This window comes from Lichenostomus cassidix, chromosome 5 (genome assembly GCF_008360975.1).
Source record: "Lichenostomus cassidix isolate B80296 chromosome 5, HeHo_3.0, whole genome shotgun sequence".
NCBI lineage: Eukaryota > Metazoa > Chordata > Aves > Passeriformes > Meliphagidae > Lichenostomus > Lichenostomus cassidix.
The window spans coordinates 1,075,688-1,084,593 of record NC_139486.1 but is presented as its reverse complement, the minus strand read 5'-3'; the positions used below and the strand labels follow the sequence as shown (position 1 = coordinate 1,084,593).

Genomic DNA, 8,906 nt, shown 5'->3' with positions numbered 1-8,906 from the left:
TCCTGGCTGGCAGGGTGGGGAGGAACTGGAATAGAATTCCCAGAGAGGTTGTGAATTCCTCATCCTTGGGATGCCCAAGGCCAGGCTGGATGGATCTTGGAGCAGCCTGGGATGGTGGAAGATGGCAGGTTGGACCTGGATGAGCTTTAAGGTCTCTTCCAACCCCAACCATCCCATAAAAACCAAAAAAACCTCAAGAAATTCCACTGTAAGAACTCTCCAGCTGATTGGGAAATCTATATGTGCAGCAAGGAAAAATCTGGGATATTTAAAACAATATTTTGTTTAAATTTTGAATTAAAACAATATTTTGATATTTTGAATTCCAACATCAGCTTGACAAGACAATTGCTCTCGTTTCCAGCCTGAAACAGAGTTCTCAACACATCCCAACCCTGACAAGCTCCATCTGCTCCAGCCCTGCTTCCCTATAATTTAATTACTGCAGGAGTCCATGCCTGAGTCATTCCCAGCACCAGGAATAATGGGATTCCTTAGCAGTGCCCTCCCTGTGCCTCTTGTTCCCTTTTTTCCCCCCTGAGATTTCAATCAGCTCCTTCCAAAAATTTATATTTTGACAATCTCCATCTGGGCTGCTCCAATCCCATTTTCTGGGATGGATTTGTGTTTCAGGGAAGGAGGGAGGGAAGCTGAAATCTTCCTTTGAGGAATGGGAACAGCTTGATAAAGGTGGAGTTCAGTGGAGTTGCATTTCCTGCAAATAAAACTGGATTTTTCCAACCTCCAGCAACATTCCCTGGGTTCCTGTCAGTGCTGCTCCTGGAAATATTGTGTCTCATTCCCTGGATCTTTGCAGATATCTGGAAAAGAAATAAATAAATAGGTAAAAAAGCAGATCAATTAATCCAATAAATAAATACTTATTTTTTTTTTTCTGGACAGGCAGCATCAAAAAAGAGTAAGAAATTAAAAATTGCCTGAAAACGTTGGATAAAACATTTTATCTGGATAAAACAGATAAATCCACGGACTCAAGGAAATTTTATTGGGCTGAAGTTTGTTTCTTTTTGGAGTTCTCTCTTCTTCAAGGAGCATAAATGGGGTGGTTTGAAGGCCTCAGGGGTTTGCAGGATAAAAAGGAATCACTGAATTGGATGTCAGGGAGGGCAGAAGGAAACCTTGTCATGGAGTTAGGGTTGTTCCCTAACCCACCCAGAATTCCCTCCACACCAAACCTCATCCAACAGGACAAGTTTAGTCACCAGAAAAAAAAAATCAAAATATATTTTCCAAGTCACCTCTTTGTGATTTCCTGCTCTCCCTGTTTCTCCCAGCTGGGGTTGAGGGCAGGAGGGGAAATTTGGAGCTGAAATGATTCCATCATCCAACAGGACAAGTTTAGTCACTGGAAAAAAATCAAAATATATTTTCCAAGTCACCTCTTTGTGATTTCCTGCCCTCCCTGTTTCTCCCAGCTGGGGTTGAGGGCAGGAGGGGAAATTTGGGGCTGAAATGATCTCATCAGGAGGAGTTTGTGGATAATCTGATTTTCTTTTCTGGGGCTGATAAGAGACACAACAGCCAGAAATGAATCCATTTCGTGATGCTTCGACTGAATCATTTCAGTGCAGCTGCCAACAGCTTCCCTTCCAGAGGGGTTTGGATTTCTCCCTGCAGGTCAGGTGGAAAAAGGAAGAAAACAGAATTATTTGCTGAGGGAAGTGTCAGAGTTGAAGCTGGAGAGAATTTCTCCCAAGCAGAACCTGTTTTGATCCCTGAAGCTCATCTTAAAAACCACCTCAGCCGCGGGAAATGCAGAATATTTTGCTCCTCACGAGGTACATTTTTCAAGATTGGTGACAAATTTGAGCATCTCAAGGGGTTTTTTCCAGCTCTGGGTGCTTAGGAGAAGAAAGACATGGAGCTTCCTGAAGTTCCTGTTTGAAGGAGATTTTGGAATTTCAGAAGCAAAGGGATCTCTCAGATCCTCAGCTGCTTCCAGGCTGAAGCAATTCCATTCCTGGAAATTAATTCCATTCCTAGTAATTCCATTCCTGGTAATTCTTGGTAATTCCATTCCTGGTAATAATTCCATTCCTGGTAATTCCATTCCTGGTAATTCTTGGTAATTCCATTCCTGGTAATAATTCCATTCCTGGTAATAATTCCATTCCTGGTAATAATTCCATTCCTGGTAATTCCATTCCTGGTAATTCCATTCCTGGTAATTCCATTCCTGGTAATTAATTCCATTCCTGGCAATTAATTCCATTCCTGGCAATTCCTGGATTTTTCCCAGAAAGTCCCAGGCAGTGGCAGGAGCAGGTTGGGATCATCCCAGTGCTGCTGGAAATGGTTCCACACAAAAACTCTTTCCTTTTGGGACAAATCTGGGGAAAAAAAAATTCCAATTCCGTTGGAATTGTTGAGGAATTCAGGGGTGACAAGCTGGGGATGAATCCTCAAAAATCATCTCTTTAAAATATTGAAACAACTCTTGTATCTCGCTGGAATTTGGGTAATTTCAATTGAGGGAATTCTTGGTTATTCCTGGAAATAATTTGGCTCCTCCTGGGAAAAAAAAAGGATAAATAAAATAAATAAAGACACATTCCAGGAAATGTCTCCCAATGGAGAGCAGGGAGGGGAACAAAAACCCCACAATTCCTGGAATTCCCAGAACATTCCCTCTCCCTTCTCTGGGAAGCAATGGGAGAATTCCCTAAATCCAGAAAAATTTGGGAGCAGAGGAATCCATGGGAATCAACCTCTCCAGGAATCTCTCAGCACCTGAACAAACCTCCTGCTCTTCCCGAAATCCTGCCGAGATTTATTAAATTCTGAGCAGCACAAGAAACACAAAAGAGCTGCAATAACAAGAGAGAGGGGATTGCTTGTAATTCACATTTTAATAATGGCCAAATGAGGGGATTTTATCTTTTCTGCTGCGATGAGTGTTCTATAAACTCATATTTGGGGGAAATTTATGCAACTCCAGCTCAGCTGGCTCAGCTGTAAATAAGAAGAAGAAATCATTTTGCAGCCTAAAATAACTTTGGCAAAAGGTTTCTGCTTAAAGTCTATTATTTTGATCAGAATAATTTAATTTTTTTTTTCCACATAAATTTAATTTATACGAATTCACCTTTGTGAAGAGTGGAAAGTTTTGATTTTTGATGCACCGGAGCTGCAAAATTGAATACCAAAAAGATCATTTCGAAGGGTAAGGGAAAATGACTCCTTGAAAAAAAAATACGCCATGAAATTAAAATAGGGAAAAAATCAAGGTGGGTTTTTTTACTGTTTCTTAATTGTTTTCTCTGAAAAAAAATGGGAATAAACAGATTTTGCCCTCAGAATTTATGGGCAAAAGGTTCCAGATGGTTGTTGCAGGAAATTTAGGGAGTGGGAACTTTGCAAGCTCCATGCCAGGATATCTGGGAGATGGGAACATTCCTGTCACCCCAAATCCCTGACAATTCCAAGCCTTCACTGCATCACCCACAGATCTTCATACCAAAATTAGAATTGTTAAAAATCCCCTGGATTTCTCTGGGATTTCTCTTGATGAGGAAGAGGAAATGAATTGATTGAAGGAGTTTGAAAGTGAAAAAGGATGGATTTTTGATTCGCCTTTTCAGCTCAAAATCCCAAATTCCTTCCTCCAAGGGCGCCTGCCAGGGGAGCTCAGAATGAGCCTTTGGTGGGGAAAAAAAACCTCCACAAGAAATCCAAGAACAATGAAACCTCAGGAGGAGAAAATCAGAGGCTTTGAAAGGAAATCAAGTGGAAAGCAATAGGAACTAAAGTCCCATTTCTTCTCTCGGCCAGACAGGAGCCACAGGAGGATAGGAGGCTGAAGGTTTAAAGGGAAATATAAAATATGGATATTTGCATGTTTGATTAATAGAATTGCCTGTGGATTGCAGAATTCCCTCTGTCCAGAGCTGATAATTCCACATTCTCTTGTTGTTGAAATACTTGAGGAAAGTGCTTCTCCTGAAGGTCATTCAGATTCCTTTCTTCAGCCAAAAAAGCACGGAAAAGCCAAAAGCCATGAGTAGCTCATGGTTTCCTTGGAATGTTGGTGGAGAAATATTCCAAATGTTATGGAAATGGAAATGATATTCCAAAGGAGGACACAGGGAGAGCTCAGAGCCCTAAAGGAGCTCCAGGAGAGCTGCAGAGGGACTGGGGACAAGGGCTGGAGGGATAGGATGAGCCTAGCACAGCTCTTTCCCATGAGAACTTTCTCCTGTGTTTTATAAACAAAGATAAAGTTTGGATGTTATTAAAAACAGTGTCTCGAGATTTGGACAGTTCAGGCCTGGCCAGTCAGGCCTAGGGGGAGGTTTCTGACTGACCAATCTGGGTGACCTCTGAAAAATCTATATAAGTTGGAATCAAATAATAAAAGTGCTCTTTTTTATGCCACACTGAGAATTCAGGTCTTTTTCTCTGCTAGCAGCTCAGCAGTGACAGGGAATGGCTTCCCAGTGCCAGAGGGCAGGGAGAGATGGGAGATTGGGAATTGGGAATTCCTGGCTGGGATGGAATTCCCAGAGAAGCTGTGGCTGCCCCTGGATCCCTGGCAGTGTCCAAGGCCAGGCTGGATGAAGCTTGGAGCAGCCTGGGATGGTGGGAAAAGGAGTTCCTGGCCAGCTGGGATTCAGAATTGTTGATATCAGTGTTTTCCTGGAATCCCTGAATTCTGCCATTCCCAAGGGATCATTTGGGGTTTGCCATGACAGCCAAAGGTGCTTTGTCTTGCCTCATTCCTGGATTAAAATCTCAATTTAAGTCTTTATATTGACTTTAAAAGCCTAAAAAGAGCCTAAAAAGAGCTGGGAAAAGTGGTTGTTTCCCTCTGGTGAAGCCAACAAATTCCTTGGGAATAACAGGCAGAACCAACAGGGACAGCAGGGAATCCCAAAATCCCAGGAGGATTGAAAGGGACCTTAAATCCCAGCCAGATCCAAGCCCTGCCATAACCAAGGACATCTTCCCAACCAGCTCCATCTCAGGAGATTTCTGATCCTGAAAAAACCTCTTATTTGACATAAGAAACTCTCAGCCTGAAGCTCCTCCTTGGCTTCTTTCCACTTCACCACATAACAATCCAAAAAGTCAAGTCTTGCAAAACCCGACGTGGAGAGGAAAATATTTTTGTCATTTTGTGGTCATTTTCAGGGTTCTGCTCTCCTGAGTGAGATTTTGGGAGCTGATATTGGCTAAATGGGATGAGAATTCATCCTTTCAATCCAAGATCTGCTCAGTAGGTTTTTTCCTCCAGCCTCATGAAAATTCCTGCTGGATTCACACCCAGAAACCTGAGCAGAGTTTTTCCAGCCGAGAATTTTCTCATTTCTTTTCTGTCTTGCGTTTTTCTGTTGTTGTCACTGCTGATTGCAGAGCTTTTTAATGCTCTTTTTATTTTTTCTCCTCGTAATCAGTGCTCTTTCCACCTTATTTACTCATTAATACCCCAGCCCAGCCTTGGGATCCCCAAGTTGTTCCCATGGTGACAAATTTGGCACAAAAAAACTTGATTGGAGTGGAACTGCATGGACAGGGCAGGAATTCTGGGAAGGGGGAAATGGAAGAGCTGCTGGTTCCCTGAAAAATCCTAATAACCAGCAATGCAGGCAGAGGAAATGGTAATTTAATGGATGTCTGGGCTAATTAATTGTAAATTTTGATGGTCCAGAGTGGAAAAGTTTCTGTTCATGAGGGGTGGCATGGAAATTCTGGGGTGAAAAGGTGGCTGAGGGACTGTGAGATGCAGAGATTCCCATCTAGAAATCCATCAATCCTCCATTTCTTTGTGGGAATATGAGCCAGGATCAAAAAATCCTCATCTGGAGAAGATTTGGGAGTGGATTTAACACTCAGGGCTCCTCTGGGGGAAGCTGCACCCTCTCAGGGGAAATTTAGAGCAACCAAAGCCTCACCTTGGGCTGCAGCTTCTCCCCGAGAAAATCTTTGGGATGCTGGTTTGGACTTGGAAAGCAGAATTTTTCCATTTTTTTCTGAGATCCCACTGAGTCCCAGAGTTCAGCCAGAGGTGGAGCCAAGCCAGGAGACAAAACCCCAAACCACACCTCCATGGCCTTGCTTGCATTCCAAAAATCCATTTTTTTTCCATTCAAAATCCCAGAATCAGCTGAGTTGGAAAAGATCCTGAGGAATGATGAAGTCCAAATCCATGCCCTGCATGGAAACATCCCCAAAAAGAGTGGAGAAAAAGTTGAAGGCATCATTTTGGAAATCTTCCCATTGGGTAAAAAATATTGAATTTGCAGTTTAAAAGAGATAATCAGGAGCTGCTGATCTGATCCTGGGGTTGATATCACAGAATTATGGGATGGTTTGGGTTGGAAAGGACCTTAAATCCCCAAAAAGGAGCAGTGGAGAAAAGGTTGAAGGCATCATTTTGGAAATTTTTCCATTGGGTAAAAAATACTGAATTTGCAGTTTAAAAGAGATCAACCACCCTTTCTTTCTGCTCTGATATTTAAATAAATGCTCCAAGTTCAGCCAATGCTTTGGATTTCCCTAAAGGAAAATCTGTGACACAACCTGCACAAAGAGGGATATTTATCCCAAAAATTCCTGGTTTCTGGATATCATAGCATCCAAAACCAACCAAATTCCTCCTTTATCATCTCCCCTGAGCCTCTCCAGAGGAATCAGGACTGAGTTCCCCCAAGCAGGAACAGAAAACCTCCTGGAATTGTGTTCCAAATCCTCCTGCCTGCCTGGAATGGAATGGAAGCTGCAAGGTGAGCAGGAGCTAATTAAACCTCATTGATCTGCAATCAAACTCCTGTGGATGGAAACTGTAAAAATTGAAATGAATATTGATTTCACAGAGGTTTTTTGTTTTTTTTTTTTTTTAAAAAGGAAGATTTTTAGGCAGCTTTATGTTTTTATAAACTAAACCCACCTGGAAGGATCTTTGGTGTTCAGGGCAGGTGAAAACCACAAGGAGCACAGCAGAATGTTTTGAATCCACCTCTCTCCTTGCTCAGGATTTTTTTGCAAATTCCCGACAATTCTCACGAGTGCAACTGGAAGGGAATCAAGATCTGGTTTAATTTTCACTGTCCTAGCAGAGCCTTCAGCTCCTGTCTGATGAAAACACCCTGAGAAAAAGGTGGGAAAAGGGAAAACAGTGCAGAAACATTGAGAGAGCAAACCTGAGCCTTGCAGGGATGGCAAAAAGCTGATTCCACCACAGCTGAGCCTCCTCTTGTCCCACATCCCAAATTCTCCTTCCTGGCCTTTTCCAGGGGAATTGATGAGGGATTGGGAAAGGTAAACAAGCTGAAAGTCAAACAAAATGACCAAACCAGTGCAGCTGGAGCTGTGAGCAGCACGGGGTGAAGCTCCAGCTGGGAGCTCTGAGGTCACCAAGCATTGGCATCACCTGGAGGAGGTTTTTTCCCCCCAAATTTCTGCTGCACCTGAGCTCCTTTCTTCCCTCCCCTCATTAAAATCACTTCAATGAGCAGCTCCATGCAGCTGGGGCTTGTTCTTGGCGTGCTCTGAGCCAAGTCCTGCCTTGGCCAGGTTTTTGTTTTATGTCCACTTCCTGAATGCTTTGCCATTGCTCCTGACAGCAGGAAATAATGGAGCAGCTGCTCTGCCATCGGATGCAGCAGCCCAGGCTGGGAAATAAAACATCCAGGGAGATAAAAATGGCACTGAGCAGAGAGAGAGTCAACGTTTCCCATGATGAAAGGCAGCCTGGTGTTTGTAGCAGACTGAAAGTGTTCATGGAATGTCATTATTGATTCCTAGGGGTCTTTGGGATCATGAACTGGAATCTGCTTGGGAAACAGGTTGGGAAAATGGGAATGAGAAATGCTGCAAGTCCCTGAGAGGTTTGGAGTCCTGTGGCTAGCACAGCTCTTTCCCATGAGAATTTTCTCCTGTGTTTTATAAACAAAGATAAAGTTTGGATGTTATTAAAAACAGTGTCTCGAGATTTGGACAGTTCAGGCCTGGCCAGTCAGGCCTAGGGGGAGGTTTCTGACTGACCAATCTGGGTGACCTCTGAAAAGTCTATATAAGATGGAATCAAATAATAAAAGCTCTCTTTTTTATGCCACACTGAGAATTCGGGTCTTTTCCTCTGCTAGCGGCTCAGCAGCGACAGAGTCCCCATTGCTGGGGGGATTTAAAGCCCTGTGGATGTGGCACTTGGGGACATGGGGCAGTGGTGGCCTTGGCAGTGCTGGCAATGGTTGGACTCAATCATGGAGAGCTTTTCCTTTTTTTTTTCCAACCTTAATAATTCCACGATTGACCCTCAGCTTCATATTCCCATCATTTTGTCCTCAATGTGCACCTTGGGGATGAATCAGTGCCAGAAAACACCAGTTAATGAGGAATTCCTGGACAATCCAGGGGTGTTTGTCACCCATGGAACTCTGCTTTCCCCACCCTTCATTTGCCCATTGTTCCGAAAATTGTGGTTTCCATGGGAGAAATAAAATGGGCAAAGCTGAGATTTTAAACAACTTTGTTAATATTTGGGCATAAAGCAGCTTTAAAACTCAGCAGCATTTTGGGTTTATGGTCAGGGAGGTTTTTAGGAATGTTTTTTGTCTATAAATTGGAGTAATCTGGGATAGGGAAGGTTTTCCTGCCCATGGAAAGGGTGAAATGGGATAAACTTTAAGATCTCTTCCACCCCAAACCATTCAGGATTTTTCCAAGATCATCACCAGTGACCTCCTGACTGGGAGTAGGGAAAGCAGAGATGCTTTTGCAGCTTTGAAAGGTCAAAAAATTCCATAAAAAGGGGTTTTGGTTCCAATTCTCCATGGAGAGCATGTGGGGCAAAGTGAGGAATCAAATGCACAACCCAAAGCTGTGGAATAATTCCAATTGTTGCAGGCAGTGATGTGGACACAACCCCCAATATCCCAGAATATTCC

General features: G+C 43.1%; 1 long non-coding RNA gene across 3 annotated transcripts; it reads right to left on the bottom strand.

Annotated features, from left to right (window-relative positions):
* Positions 1-361: 361 nt before the first annotated feature.
* Positions 362-7,271, bottom strand: LOC146435724 (uncharacterized). Of its 3 annotated transcripts, none has more exons than XR_014852841.1 (3): positions 7,161-7,271; positions 6,908-7,031; positions 362-821 (listed from the first exon to the last, which is right to left on the bottom strand). It is a non-coding gene; the product is annotated as an uncharacterized LOC146435724 (long non-coding RNA). The 3 variants fall into 3 exon arrangements; XR_014852840.1 differs by lacking the exon at positions 362-821 and adding an exon at positions 2,417-2,532; XR_014852842.1 differs by lacking the exon at positions 362-821 and adding an exon at positions 5,840-6,800.
* Between the last annotated feature and the right edge of the window lie 1,635 nt (positions 7,272-8,906).